This window comes from Aulonocara stuartgranti, assembly GCF_965226115.1.
Source record: "Aulonocara stuartgranti genome assembly, chromosome: 11".
Classification (NCBI taxonomy): Eukaryota; Metazoa; Chordata; class Actinopteri; order Cichliformes; family Cichlidae; genus Aulonocara; species Aulonocara stuartgranti.
In genome coordinates this window covers 23,346,563-23,362,942 of record NC_138947.1, presented here as the reverse complement: position 1 = coordinate 23,362,942, position 16,380 = coordinate 23,346,563, and the positions used below count along the sequence as shown (strand labels likewise).

The following is a 16,380-nucleotide window of genomic DNA, read 5'->3' as shown; positions in this document are numbered from 1 at the left end:
ATGTTTGCTATGGAAATGGCTGTTACGATCTGTGAGACATAGAGGAGCGAGTGTGCTGATGTCATCTCCATAAGTGAAAGAATTATAGGGGAAGATATAGATGGCATGAAGTTGCAGCCAAGTGGAAAAAGAATGTTTTCAGAAGTTAAAATGGAAGTTTGTGTTCCACTGTAATTGGAATTAGCACTCAGGTACTGCAAATGAAATTCACTTTATTAACTGATCACCAGCAACTGTGAGCACCTTGATAAAAGCTTAAGTTTGAGCAGTTTGCTAATCTGGAGCATTTACTGTAGGTGTGTGTTGTCAGGACAATGCTGCAATCTTCCTGGGAGTGGACATTCCAGAAAATTCATTCCATCTGACCGTACAATGCCCAGAGAAATGGTAAAATCTCACTGTCAGGCCTCAGTTTGTATGTTAAATTTTAACGTTTTTTGGCAGTACAATTAGAAAAAAAAAAGAACATCTATGGCTTGTTTGGAAAGGTTGCAAGGTGTAAGCCTGAAGAACATGGCAACACAGTTTGGGTTTGCATCTGAACAAACCACAAGAATTCTGGAACAATGTCCTTTGGACAGACCTAAGTAGAGATATTTGTCCATAATGTGCAGCACCGTGTCTGGAGAATATCAAACACAACAAATCTGTACAATCACCTAATGCCAACTGTCAAGCACGGTGGTAGAGGGGTGATCATTTGTTTTTGTTTTTTCCAGCCACAGAACCCAGGTGCCTTGTAGTTACTGAGATGACTGTGAACTCCAAACCCATATGTACATATGAAAGTCTAGAGTGAAATAAGAGGTCATCTGTTTGCCATCTAAAGCTTGGGTGAAACTGGGTCAGCAGCAAATCAACCACAACAGAATGTCTGAGAAAGAAAAGACCCATGATGTTGTAATGGCTCAAGTCAAAGTCCAGATCTCCACCCGATTGAAAATAACCTGAAGAGAGTTGTGCCTAAACAAAGTCCCACAAACCTCAATGAAATGAAACATCACAGCAAAGAAGTGCAAGGCAAAGTTTCTCCACAATGACACGAGATACCGATAAAGTTATACAGAAAACAATTACTTCAATTTGTTGCTGCTAAAGGTGGCTCTACAAGCAACTGAATCATGGGGTGTACTTAGTTTTCACAAGATTATGTAGAGTAGTGATGGGAATTCCGGCTCTTTTTAGAGAACCGGCTTTCGATTCCCAACCGGCTCTTCAGGTTGTTTTGTTGCTTTAATTGATTTATTGTTAACAACAATATAAAATTATGCACAAAATTAATTACTAATGTAAAAAACGTGGTTTTATTTATATATGCTTATATATAAATATATACGGTGGCCCCTAGAGACAAAGCACGTACAAACTTCAAAAAGCACATACAAATTCCAAAACACATTTCTAGCGTTAACTGAACTTCCAAAACAGAGCTACCTAGATCACATAAATTACACAATTGAAAGCAAATGTGTTTTGGTTGTGTATTTATACACAAGCACTCATATATATTCAAATAATAAAAAAAAAAAAAAAAAGTTTATTTACCTGTTACTACCACACACCAAATCCGGTCGTTGGTACTTCCTGGCTTGTGTAGCCACTTTGGAGTTTTTATGTGTTTTGTTGTTTTCACGTGCTTTGGAGTTTGTATGTGTTTTAGAGTTTGTACGTGCTTTGTCTCTAGGGGCCACCGTAAATAATTTTTTATTTATTCACTCCACATAAAATATAAGAAATAAATCATATAATACAAAAAACAACTATTTGCATTTCAACTTTTAACTGTTTAAATTTTCAGCTTTTTCCTTTTAAACAAATTTAAAGTGAAACAAAAACACTCCAAAACTCCAAAACACGTACAAACTCCGAAGCACGTAAAAACTCCAAAATGGCTACACAAGCCAGGAAGTACCAACGACCGGATTTGGTGTGTGGAAGCCTCATTCAATAACTTGCACAGATTATTTTGAAAAGTGATGGTCAATGGGCATCCTTGAAAGGAGTGATTACTTCATATGCGTTTTTTTTAATGGTAATCAATGTATTTATTTAGGCACAGGAGGCAATGATCAATTTTAAAATGTAACCTTTATTTAAATTTAATCTTTTATGCTAACAATAACGCCAGAGTGGAAGTGGTGTAGCTCAATAAAGTGATCGATGTGTTCACTAGTTGACTTCAATAAACCCGTAACTTATGAAATCCATATTTTATAGTAAGTACATTACTGATAAAAGAGGTAATAAACTGTTAAATAATAATAGTTAAATAACAATAAGTCTGTTAAATTGATTTTGTGGCTGTTTTGCTACAGCCACATGGGGCCTATCCAGCATAGAATTGAGGCACTTCAAATAATTCCATCCCAACAACGCCCACCTTGAAGTATCCCAAATACAGGAGTTTAAAATAAGATCTGGTTTCAAGCCATGGCGGAAGTCGTCCAGGATGCTCTTTATGCGCGTCACAAAGTAAAAGGTGGTGGGTGGACTGAGGAGTCAACACACATATGTGTGGCCCAAATCGGACCTCTTTGTAATCTGTGCCATTGTGCATTGGACACAGATGGCCCCCTTTCATCAGGCAGTCCTGTTCGAAGCTTTTCTCACCCTAAAGAAGTAGGTTACAAGTGTGAGAACAACACAAACAAGTAGGTGAACTCGTTTCTATTTGTGCAAAAATATTACACTGATTTTTCTTTTACATTACAATTTAAATGACACCAGTGGAATGATTATAACATTTATATTAAATAAGTTAGCTGAGGTTTAATCTGGTAGTTTACACATGATTATACACCCTGCCCTCTTCTTTGTGTCAGTGTATAAAACTAGTAAATTTTAGCCCTTGCCTTGCTCCTTAGTTGATATTTCTCTGCCTGGATCAGCAGAACCAGATCCTTATATACAGAGCGCTGAACTGAGGAAAAAAATAAAACGATAGATTAGAAGCAGTCCCCATAGAGTCATACATTACATTATGCAGATTCAACAGTAGTCACTTCATTAGGCACACTTTTCCACTTTCCACTTCCATCAATTGGCAGAAGATTGGAGGAAACTGGGCTGGTTTTAGCATTTTAGAAATTGCTGATAAACTGAACTTAATTGCTACCATCTAATTGAGCCAGAGAAAGGTTCAGAAAACAAATAAAATATATACAAGACGTCTGGATAACAATGTCTTGATGACAGCAGCTGACACCAGGGCACATGACACATTGAATAGGGTAAGAATTTAGGTGTAAGCTGTGTAATTTACTTTTCTTAAATTACTGCCCTCAGGATGAATAAAGTATTATAAATCAACCAATCATTCGTGAATCTGCAGGGCATCTCTCCCCAGTGGTGGGCTGGGTGTTAGTGATGGGATCTCCAGCTCTTTTTAGAGAACCAGCTCTTTCGGCTCCCAACCGGCTCTTCAGGTTGTTTTGTTGCTTTAATTAATTTATTATTAACAACAATATAAAATTATGCACAAAAGGAATGACTAATGTTAAAAAAAAGTGGTTTTATTTATATATGTTTATATATAAATATATACAGTGGCCCCTAGAGACAAAGCACGTACAAATTCCAAAACACATTTCTAGCGTTAACTTCCAAAACAGAGCTACCTAGGTCACTTAAATGACACTATTGAAAGCATACAGGGGTGTGTCATTAGACCACACCCCTTTATTAGGCAAATGAGTATTTTGTCCACATCATCCTCTTCATGCATGTTGTCTTACTCCAAGCTGTATAGGCTCGAAAGCCTACTACCAATTAAGCATATTAGGTGATGTGCATCTCTGTAATGAGAAGGGGTGTGGTCTAATGACATCAACACCCTATATCAGGTGTGCATAATTATTAGGCAACGTCCTTTCCTTTGGCAAAATGGGTCAAAAGAAGGACTTGACAGGTTCAGAAAAGTCAAAAATAGTGAGATATCTTGCAGAGGGATGCAGCAGTCTCAAAATTGCAAAGCTTCTGAAGCGTGATCATCGAACAATCAAGCGTTTCATTCAAAATAGTCAACAGGGTCGCAAGAAGCGTGTGGAAAAACCAAGGCGCCAAATAACTGCCCATGAACTGAGAAAAGTCAAGCGTGCAGCTGCCAAGATGCCACTTGCCACCATTTTAGCCATATTTCAGAGCTGCAACATCACTGGAGTGCCCAAAAGCACAAGGTGTGCAATACTCAGAGACATGGCCAAGGTAAGAAAGGCTGAAAGACGACCACCACTGAACAAGACACACAAGCTGAAACGTCAAGACTGGGCCAAGAAATATCTCAAGACTGGTTTTTCTAAGGTTTTATGGACTGATGAAATGAGAGTGAGTCTTGATGGGCCAAATGGATGGGCCCGTGGCTGGATTGGTAAAGGGCAGAGAGCTCCAGTCCGACTCAGACGCCAGCAAGGTGGAGGTGGAGTACTGGTTTGGGCTGGTATCATCAAAGATGAGCTTGTGGGGCCTTTTCGGGTTGAGGATGGAGTCAAGCTCAACTCCCAGTCCTACTGCCAGTTTCTGGAAGACACCTTCTTCAAGCAGTGGTACAGGAAGAAGTCTGCATCCTTCAAGAAAAACATGATTTTCATGCAGGACAATGCTCCATCACACGCGTCCAAGTACTCCACAGCGTGGCTGGCAAGAAAGGGTATAAAAGAAGAAAAACTAATGACATGGCCACCTTGTTCACCTGATCTGAACCCCATTGAGAACCTGTGGTCCATCATCAAATGTGAGATTTACAAGGAGGGAAAACAGTACACCTCTCTGAACAGTGTCTGGGAGGCTGTGGTTGCTGCTGCACGCAATGTTGATGGTGAACAGATCAAAACACTGACAGAATCCATGGATGGCAGGCTTTTGAGTGTCCTTGCAAAGAAAGGTGGCTATATTGGTCGCTGATTTGTTTTTGTTTTGTTTTTGAATGTCAGAAATGTATATTTGTGAATGTGGAGATGTTATATTGGTGTCACTGGTAAAAATAAATAATTGAAATGGGTATATATTTGTTTTTTTGTTAAGTTGCCTAATAATTATGCACAGTAATAGTCACCTGCACACACAGATATCCCCCTAAAATAGCTAAAACTAAAAACAAACTAAAAACTACTTCCAAAAACATTCAGCTTTGATATTAATGAGTTTTTTGGGTTCAAAGGAGCTTGCAAAGAAAAGCGTCTGGACTTCTTTAAGTTGCTTGAAGACGTTTCACCTCTCATCCGAGAAGCTTCTTCAGTTCTAAGGTCAAATGGTGGAGAGTCCCAGATATAAACCTAGTGGGAGTGACCCCCCACAGAGGGACAAAAGGACCCCCTGATGATCCTCTAATCGCATGAGCCAAGGTGTGAAACTGGGTGTGGGTCCCAATCAGCCAGAGTTTCGGGTGTGTTCATTGTGAAACCTGGCCCCACCTTATCATGCGAATTCCTGAGATCAGATGGCCCAGGATGTGAGTGGGCGTTAAGGCGTCTGGGAAGGGATCTCAAAACTGGATTATAGATGGCAGAGAGTTGGTGTCGTAAACCACCGCCTCTGTTCAAAGATGGTCGCTCACAGTGGACATAGATGGCTTCTTTCACTCCTCTTTCAAACCATCTGTCCTCTCTGTCCAAAATGTGAACATTGGCATCCTCGAAAGAGTGTCCTTTATCCTTAAGATGCAGATGGACTGCTGAGTCTTGTCCTGTGGAGGTGGCTCTTCTATGTTGTGCCATGCGCTTGTGAAGTGGCTGTTTGGTTTCTCCAATGTAGAGGTCTGGGCATTCCTCGCTGCACTGTGCAGCATACACCACATTGTTAAGTCTGTGTTTTGGCGTTTTGTCTGGTTGTTGTTCAATAATAAAATTATTCCTCAAAAATACAACTTGCCTAATAATTCTGCACTCCCTGTATATCTTTCTAATATGACATTGTTGTCCCTAGCTCTTTCTCTGTCTCTCCCTCCTGCTCTGTTCCTGTGCTACTGCGAGTGTAACTACTGCCCCTCCCCCCCCCCTTCCCAGCGCAAAGCACAATAGTGGTGGGCAGATCGATCCAAATATCGATAGTATCGATCCCAAGTCGGGATCGGTATCGGATCGATACTAGCCTGGTTAGATCGATTCTTTACTTTGAGTTCTGCTTGTTTGCTATGCTGTGCTTTCGGCAAAAACAAAACAGCCAGGTCGCTGGACTCACCGCTCCTGTGTCAGCGGAGAGCAGGCACACTCCCCCCCCCCCCCCCTCTTACTTTTCGGTGTTGCGCTGACACGTCACGTGACTTAGACACTTTGGGGGTTATTAAGTTGTTTGGACATTAATTATATTTTTACCAATTGTTTTTGTTGTTTAGAATTTTAATTGTAATTTTTGTATTATAGTTTATCAACACTATCTGTTTTAATTTGTTTACTGGTTTGCGTGCACTTAAGATTAACAACAAAAAAAAGATCGCCACCACGGCAGACCCGATGGCATTTTCATGCTTCGCAGCATCATTTTTTCTTACAATAATCACACGGTTGCTGTAACAGTACATTCAACGGCTGCAGCTCTCCCGCTGGCAGCCGTACACATCACCACCACCAAACCTGCAGCGGCATCGCAGAACACGGCCCGCCACAATAATAAAGCATTTTTTATTTAATTATAAATAAATTATTTCTCCTAATTATGTCCTGGGTTTTAAGTAATTAATAATACAAAAGGAAAAATCACAAAAAACACTTAAGGCCATGAAAATTAATTGTGATTTAGCAATTCAACAAGGCATCCACCTTATTTATTCAAAAGTATTGGTATCGGTATTGGTATCGGCGATACTGGCCCGTATTTACTTGGTATCGGATCGATACCAAAATATGCAGTATCGCACACCACTAAAGCACAAGGCTCGTGTGCGGAGTGAAGCAGGAAAAAAAGTGTGTGAGAGAGGGTGAGATAAAGAAGAAAAAAAAAAAACACGGCTCCCAATAATGAGCCGGCTCGCATTGTTCACTTCTAAGAGCCGTTTCGTTCGCGACCGACACATCACTAATGTAGAGGGTTGTGAAAATTCTCTTTTTTACATGACTCTATACAACTACACTACTGTCTTGAAGTCTCAACATCTACCGTATGGTGCCCTGAGGTGCAAAACATAACAATACAACTAAAAACACAACAAAATTACCCTTTATTAGTATTATTATTAGAATGATCTACAGCAACAGCCTGATGTTTCTATACTACTTTGAGCAGTGCCCTTTAGAGTTTTCAGAGAGTTAAAAAAAAATATGGAAAGGGATTTTGGAATAATGAGAGAATCTTTTAACAAAGACATTCCTTCCATGTTAGGACACTGGAAAGAATTCAGACTGAGATCACTGGATAACGTTATGCAGAGTTATGCTTGCTTTTCTTGTCCTGAGTTTTGTCTGTCATGTCACCACATGTAGCTAAGCAGAAACTTTTTGTTTTGCACATCAGGGCCACTATACAGGTGTTTGGATGGAGGGGAATTTTCTGACATGACAGTGAGGCCATGACAAAAAGTTATAAGTATAACTGACTTCAGTGATAACTGTCCCCTGACTACAATCCAATTTAGTTGGCCTGATTGCTGAGTGTGGTTCCTTAGACAAGATCCACACGACATTCTGTTTCCCCACATTTCGTTTTTATTTTTACTTTGACATATAATACAATAATAACTATAAAGCAGAAGGTAGAGCAGCTAAGACAGCTGAAAATAACCGTGTGTTGTGTCAGTCTGGAATATAAAAGGGAAAACCATCCATCATGACTTCAGTGATGTTTTACTGTATGACAAGTTAGTAGTTTGACTTAAAGGTCACATTACTCTGCTGTCTTTCTAGCCAACAGTATGTCAGTATGGTTTGTATACCCTGTAAATAGACGGTGAATTGTGGTGACAGGATGACATAAAGGCCAAAGAAACCGTCCTTCATATTAAGAAAGATTCAGAAAGAAACCACCTCAGACTAAAGCATGATGATATGTCCTAACTAACCTTATTCTGGTTTGATTTTGCAGTTGATCTTAACCTCTGTCTTCATCACTGAGGGGAACCAAAAGAAAGAATGATTCTGTTTTAGTGATCAATATGACATTCAGTGTCATATTGATTGTTTATCATTTAGAAAATATGATATTTTTAAGTCCTCCTGTTGCCATGGGGACCACTGTTGCCTTCACCTTCTGCATCCTCTAGCTCCTCTCTCAGCCCTTCGTATTTCTCCAGTTCTCTACTTTGTGATGCTAAATCTACTACTACAGCCATCTTCTGTGCTCGTCCACCACTATGATGTCCACTATGTCCACTATGATGTCCAAAAGTTAGGCGCACACAAATTTTATAATAATTTATATAATATAATGTGTTTTTCTGGATACACTGTGCTTTTTCAGCATTCAAAGATTGATGACACCGTGTCAGAGCACTGGCTATGAATTTCAGAAGGATCAGGCCTTAACTTAACAGAAAAGTTAGCAATAGTTCTTTTCCTATTACAGCTACATCCACTTCTGTCGTGCCTAGGCTGCTCACTAGGGCTGGGTATCATCACTGATTTCTATAATCCATTCGATTTTGGTTTTCAAAGTCCCGATTCGATTCAACTTAGCCAGAAGAGTCAGAAATATTATAATTCTGATCATTTATCAGTACTGACTTCATCAGAATTGTGAACATCACAGCAGATGCCTTTGTGTGAAAGTAACTGAGAATAAAACACAGAAAAACATGAAGGAGATTTTCCTGGTCTGGCTTTTTATAGCAGATAACCTTAAAAATATTCTACAATGTTCTGCATATAAAGTTTAAATTTCTTCAGTATTGAACAACAGAAAAAATAGGCTTTCTTGTCCGAGGTCATTTAAGTGAAAAAAAGAAAAGAAAAAGACAGCAGCCGACAGCGCTGTAAACAACGGTAGACTGGTGGGTAATAAGCGAATGAATAATACAGAAAACAGAGATTGGAGACGGGAAACTGTTCTTGAAGTACAGAGAGAGAGAGAGAGAGAGAGCTAGCTGTGCATGAAGTGTGATTTTAATAGTCGTGGAAGCAAAACAGCAAAATTCATGACGACATTGATCAAATGTGAAGCGCAGTTTGCTGCTTCTTTTGCTGCTGGCTCGGTGGATTTTGGCTGGAGAGAGACAAAACCTGCAGCTCAGAATCAGCGCAAAAAGACGCAATCACAGCGCGGACCGGACGCATCAGAATCCCTAAGCTCCGACAGCGTGTCCGTCTACGGGCCGTCGGGTGAGAAAGCCGAGAAAGACAAAGCTGATTCTGATGCGTCGGGTCCGTTCTGTGTTTACGTCTTTGTGTGGAATCCGTGTACCTGCTCTCATCTGCTGTTTGGTTGTTGTTGAAATAGTTTTGTGAGCTTTAATCTGAGAATCTGGCGTTTCTGGCAAAACACAGTTCTATTTAAAAGTCGATTCAGGATTTAATGAATTGATATCGCTTTATTCAAGCTACTCACCTCCCACTTCCACCTGCACTTTCAAGTGGACCACGGCCAATCAGAGAGGTCCCGCCCCTTACTATCTCTGATTGGTTTAGTCCATGATAGGGGCATAATGTGTGTCTGTTGTTGACCACAGGGAAGGTTACAGATTTTTTTTTTTTTTTTTTTGCTACCTGAACATTTGGTCGCACAGGTGCAACCAATTTTTTTTTTTTAGTTGCACCACTGAAAAATTTGGTCGCATTTGCGACCAAATTGGTCACACTCTAGAGCCCTGCTGTATCTCCACAGGATCTTAGTTTGGTCATTTGCAACAACCCTTGGGGGTGTATCCCATTTTGACCTTAGAACTCCTAGGCTATACTCAGCACAGATGTTCCCATAAAATCAATAACCTCTTCCAGCTACCATAGGGCTAGAGAAAGGGTACACCCTGGCAGTGTTGGGAAGGTTACTTTTAAAATGTATTCCATTACAGAATACATGCCCCAAAATTTATTCTGTAACGTATTCCGTTACGTTACTCGATGAGAGTAACGTATTCTGAATACTTTGGATTACTTAATATATTATCATGCTTTTTACAACTACGTGAATGTACTATTGCTGTGATTTATTAATGTTACTGAAGGTCCGCGGCTCCGAACTGTAGTAAAGGGACCTCTGACTAATATACCGGGTTCGGTGTCGGGCTGGTAGCCGAAAAATAGCTTTACTTTGTTGTCTGGGTCAACTTTGCTTGCCAGAGACAAAGAGAGGCGTTGAAAGGCTGCTGCTCCGAACACAGCGTACAGTCGAGTCTTAATAGCGTACTTACAACTGGGCTCATCGGGCACTCTTCTTGGCTGCAGTGGTTATTATTATATTTACATGCTTCCAGCTCCCGTTTTTGCTCGATGACAGCTCATACTTTTCCACTCGCCTTTTTCTCCCTCCTTGCGCTCACAGACACATAACGTGTATGGCAGTCCATTCTCCCAGCAGCACGGACTACACTGCCCATGAGGCTACATTCTTTAGAGTTATACCTGTAGCATTCTGCCTATTAGCTTAGCACAACAACAACAACAACAAAAAGGCCTCTCTCACCCAGGAAACACGCAGAGCGCAAGCGTCGCCCTGTAACCATGGCAACCGCAACGCTGCCGCCTGGAACTACAGAACGTAGCTGTCAAACAAAACCAAAACAGTCCTGACCCGCCACAATATGAAACAGGAAAGTACCGCCGTGTAATCCATTTATTTCAACAAAGTAACTGTATTCTAAATACCACCTTTTTAAACGGTACCTGTAACGGAATACAGTTACTCATATTTTGTATTTTAAATACGTAACAGCGGTACATGTATTCCGTTACTCCCCAACACTGCACCCTGGACACGTTGCCAGTCTGTTGCAGGGCTAGCACAGAGAGACTGTCAGGTTTCAGGGAAAACAAGATCCAGATGCAGGACTTCCTGATAAGTGACAGTGAATTTATTTATAGTGAAAAAACAAGCAACGATGTGCAAAAACAATTCCAAAAACGTGGTTTTCTTTGTGACAGTCTCCCAACTACCTCAGCAATATTTACAAGATTCAAGTCAAGAGTGGCAGGACTATGGCACAACAAACATATGACAGAAACATAATTTTACAAAACAGGGTAATAATCAAAATGCATTGTGGGAGATGTAGTTTATGCTCAACATGCACTTTTAAGCAACATACAGTAAACTTATTTTAATGCAGAAGTTCTCCAGCCACATTTGGCCCACAGGCCTTGATTTTTACACATGTGGTGTAGACAATCTGAGAGTCTAGTTCCAGGTTCTGGTTCTTCCTGCTGAGCCTCCTTTATCAGTGGCTTGATCTCCCATGTGAGAGATTCGATGATGCAAGTAGCGGGTAATATGGGCTCTTCCTTCTCTGAGGTCTCATTCAGAGTAGAGAATTGGTGTGATTGAGGGTCTGGTTTTACATTAAGGGATATAGGCCTGTAAGTGATAGTGAGATTGAAATGGGCGAAGGCTAAAGCCCACCTGGCCTGATGAGCATTCAGACACTTGGCTGCCTGCACATACGTTAGATACTTGTGGTCCATTCAGATGATCTGTGGATGTTCCATCCCCTCCAGCGATTTCCTCCATTTTTCTAATGCAAGCTTGATGGTTAGAAGCTCCCAGTCGCCCACAAATTAGCAGAATCAAGGAATCTTTGAAGCTGTTTCCTTGTTTGGGGTTGATACCACTCCACCACGGTTTTAATCTTAGCCGGGTCAGCTTGTAGCTTACCTTATTCCACGATGAACCTGAGGAAGGAAACTGACTGGATGTGAAACTCACATTTTTCTCCTTTTCCCACGTGTGGGACTAATAAAGGTTATCTTATCTTATCTTATCTTATCTTTTACAAAGAGGTGGTTCTCCAGCAACTGCTGCAGGACTTAGCGGACATGTTTCATGTGTTCCGACCTGGATTTGGAGAAGATGAGAATGTCATTAACGTAAACAAATACAAAATAACTGATGAAATCTCTTAGGGCATCATTCACTAAGGCCTGAAACACTGCAGGGGCGTTAGTGAGTCGAAATGGCATGACCAGATATTCGAAATGTCCAAGGTGAGTATTGAAGGCTAGTATTGTTTTCTATTCCTCTTCCTCCCTTATTCTGATTAGGTGGTGTGCATTTTATAAATTGAGCTCCTTGCAGTAACAAATTAGGGATGGGTATCATTTAGGCTTTATCCGATACTGGTGCCAAACCGGTTCCTTTGAAACGGTGCTGGTGCTTAAACGGTGCTCGAACCGGTGCTTAAAGAATGGAGAACACAAACTTTGTCCAAAAACCTCTCATGTTCAGCTGTTTTTTGTAAAAAGATAACAATGTTAGCCTTTTCTGCAGCTATGGGGCGTATATGGTATCACTCTTGGCTGGAAGCAGTGCTTAAACAATGGAAAAAACACAAACTTTGTCCAAAAACCTCTCATGTTTAACTGTTTTCCACCTTTTCTTTGGCCAATATAGCCTTTTTGGCCAGGGTGAAGGGGGCATCTGCCATCAAACAAGAAGACAGCCGCATGTAACAACGACGGTGTTTGCTAGTTCACCTTACATGCATTAATTTAATAACGTGGTTAGCCCACTCAACGTAAATTACATACGAACAACATTAAGCTACTCACGCAGAGAAGAACGGCTGCTGCTGCCATCATCATCCGTCACCATTTCTGCTACACTGGCAGGGCTAGGGGCCAGGACTCTCCTCTTCGGGTTTTGAGGGGGATGTTGCTAACTCCGGGTCCGATAACAGGTACCACACCCGCAATAGATGTGCTCGGTGTGAGGTCTTGCAGCAAGCAACAGTTTTCACAGCAACAAAAGGCTCCACCTGGAAATACAGCCTTTAGACCAGTTGATCTGTGGGTTATGAATACTCAGCAATGGATAACCAAGGACTAAGGGAGTTCCATTTGCATGAAAAAGGAACAGATTTCTACATGGTTGATGGGCTGAGTTCGATAGGCGATGTCTGGTGCCATTTAAGGCAGAGACTTGCAACGGTTAAGTCAGAGGAATTAACAGGAAGTTGAGTTTCTTGGCTAAAGACTATTCAATAAAATTTTACTCTGCTCCTGAGTCGATGGAGGCATTATAAAGGTGAATATAAGGATTAAGAATAATTTTGCCAAGTACCTGAGTGGAGGTAGGGAAACACTGTACCCCTACGGTTACTGATGGGCGTGGGCGCGAAGGACAGGCATTGACATAATGCCCTTTCTGACCACAAGAGAAGTACTCACCAGCCAGCAGCCACTTCCTAATGTCTGATGGCGATAGCTGGGCTTGGCTGAGCTGCATGGACCGCTCCTCCCCATGGTTCACTTCCTCCTGGGCTCTGTTCTCCTAAGGAGGCTCCAATGGCCGGCGTGAATCCACCACTAGAGCCAATGGACTGTTTGCCATACTCATGCGTGCAGTCATCCATTCTAATGCACATGGAAATTAAAGCGTCTAAAGACTTGGGTAATTCCTTTGTAGTTAACTCACGTTTCTGGGCTGGTCCAGACTGGCTTCAGCTGGGAGAGATGAAAGGGGTTATGGATCTTCATATTGTGAGGTAAGTTTAAATGGAAGGTCACAGATTCAGAGATTAGATTCAGTTCATTAAGGTACATTTTTAGTGGATAACCATACTTTCTGACCTGCTTGATATGGTGAGGCAGAGACCCTGTGAAGGTCAGCCAGATGTTTGTTGTGTTCCTCTGACCTGAGGAGGGCTTCCCGGGTGGATGTCAAGAGACAGAGACTGTGGGACAGAGGGAACCTGGGATTTTGGGAAGAAACCGGAGTACTGGAGAGAACCCACACATGCATTGAATAAACTCTACACAAAGGCCCCAGCCAGATGGCTTCTTGCTGTGAGGCAGGAGTGCTGACCATTGTGCCAGCACGCTGTCCCAATATGTATATATGATGTACATAAGTATTCACAGCCTTTGCTCAATATTTTCTTTTTGTTTTGTTAAATTTGGCAAATGTAATTAAATTCTTTATATATTATTTTTATAGTGGCAAATCACAACAAGACTTGCTTCAAGGCGCTTTATATTGTAAGGTAAAGATGCTAGAATGATACAAAATGTCAACAATTACAGCCTCAGCTCTTTTGAGTATGATGCTGCAAACTTGGCATCCCTATTTAAGGAGAGTTTCTCCCATTCCTCTTTGCAAAACCTCTCAGGCTCCATCAGGTTGGATAGGGAGCGTCAGTGCACAGACATTTTCAGATCTCTGTAAAGATGTTTGTAGAGATTAGGTTCATGTTTAGGACAATCAAGGACTTTCACACAATTTTCTGAAGACACTCCTTTGTTGTTTTGACTGGGTGCTTAGGAACGTTATCCTTTTGGAAGATGAACTTTCACCCCAGTCCACAGCACTCTGGAGCAGGTTATCATCAAGGATGCCTCTGTACCTTGCTGTATGCATCTTTCCCTTGACTAGGGATGGGTATCGAAAACCGGTTCTTGTTGAGAACCGGTTCCCACTGTTTCAATTCCTTGGAATTGTTTGCCATTTTTGCAAACGATTCCCTTATCGATTCCAGTCGCCCCGAATGACGTCACCACGTTGCGGAGCGTCATTTACCTGGCAGGAAACACGGCGCCTAAGCAGCTCAAACGCTAAAAAGTTTGGTTATACTTTACGAGAACGGATGACAACAGGGCAACTTGCAATACTTGCAAAGTAGATATTTCATTTAAGGGAGGAAACACTACGAATATGCAAAAGCATTTACTCACAAAACAACGCGATGACCTTAAATGAATGTCGTGTTTTTAATTCCGCTCCAGACTCGTGAATCTCAACCCAGCAGCAGCGGTAACGTTTGCACGTCCTCTCCCGTTAATGCAGCAGGTAAATAATCAACAACAGTGCATATTATGTTAGCACGATCTGCCTTATTACAAAACCTGCCATTACTGTGCATTTAAGTGACCATGATGAGAGAGACGGACAGAGTCTGGCTCAGATGCTGGCAGTTCTCGCTGCAGTCTATCGGTAGCGTCTCCTTTCAGGCCAGGATAGACGAATGTCACTGAGCAGTGACTAAGTTTGTGGTAAAAGGCTTGAACCCATTTGCCACAGCAGATGATTTTCAGTAAGTGAATGTGTTTAATTGTAGGCAGGGACATTACTGGATATTCTTGTGTAATTGCTACAGAATAATTTATGCTATACTTTGTTATTGCTACAGGAGAATATTTATTTTATTATTTTACATTTACAATTTTTTTCCCCCGGGGTCCCTGTGACACCCCATTGAAGAGCCGGAAGCTGGATCTCTTAAGATCTCACTGCTGGGTTTGTAAGGCCATGTTACTCCTAAATTTCTATCTTGTTCAAAGAGAAGATAAAACAAAGTTCTAAGCTAATCGACCTTAGTGTTCTCCTTTTTTAAAAAGAATCGATAAGAGAATCGATAAAGAATCGAATCGTTAAACAGAATCGAAAATGGAATCTGAATCGTGAAAATCTTATCAATACCCATCCCTACACTTGACCCTAACTAGTTTCCTAGTTCCTGCTGCTGAAAAACATGATTTAGTTAACGGATGGTGACAGGTGCCTAGTTTCTTCCAGACAGGAAGCTTCACCAGATCATTTTGTTTCTCATGGTCTGAGAGTTCTTCGGGTGTCTTTTGGCAACTCCAGATGTCCTGTCATATGCCTTTTACTGGTGGAATGCTACATGCATTGTCAACAATGTGAACTCATGTAGAAAGGTTTCTGCATTTCCAAAAAATTTTGGGCTTTGTCATTATGTATTTAAATGTATTGAATCCATTTTAAAATGAGGTAAAATAAGCTTTGTTACTAGCAGCCTGTTGCAAAAACAACACATTTCTTTTACATTTCTTTAGTTGGAACTCATGAAAGATGCCAAAGATAACAGCTCAGCAGAAATAAAGTTATATAGGTTTTGCACTAATAAAGTAATTACCAAAGAGCTGCTGACCAAAAAATGAGACATATTTCAGCATGCTGTGCAATGTGTTCTTACAAAACTTTGGGGAAACTGGACAAGTGGAGGAAAAGTGGCAGTCTTAAAAAAACTGTTTACAGGAGATGAACAGTTCCTGAAAAACTTTTTTTTTTTTACTAATAGGAAAGAAATCCACCAAAGACCGGACACATTTAAGGCTCTTGTACAGTGAATACAGAAATTTACTGAGATTTTTTGATCCACCAATACCATCTGGAAAGCACAGCAATGATCACAAACACACTCTCAATGCAGTAAAGGCATAACTGGATAGAAAAACACACAATTAAGCACTATTCATGGACTATTCTCTCCAGAGCCCGGACCTCAATATTATTGAAGCAATGTGAGCAGTTTCATTTTAGGAGAGAACAAAACAAAAGACAGCCAACATC

General features: G+C 41.0%; 1 long non-coding RNA gene across 1 annotated transcript; it reads right to left on the bottom strand.

The window, feature by feature from the left end:
- Positions 1–2,128: 2,128 nt before the first annotated feature.
- Positions 2,129–10,575, bottom strand: LOC309717134. The gene is made up of 3 exons (XR_014279630.1): positions 10,271–10,575; positions 2,853–2,920; positions 2,129–2,611 (listed from the first exon to the last, which is right to left on the bottom strand). It is a non-coding gene; the product is annotated as an uncharacterized lncRNA (long non-coding RNA).
- Positions 10,576–16,380: the final 5,805 nt, after the last annotated feature.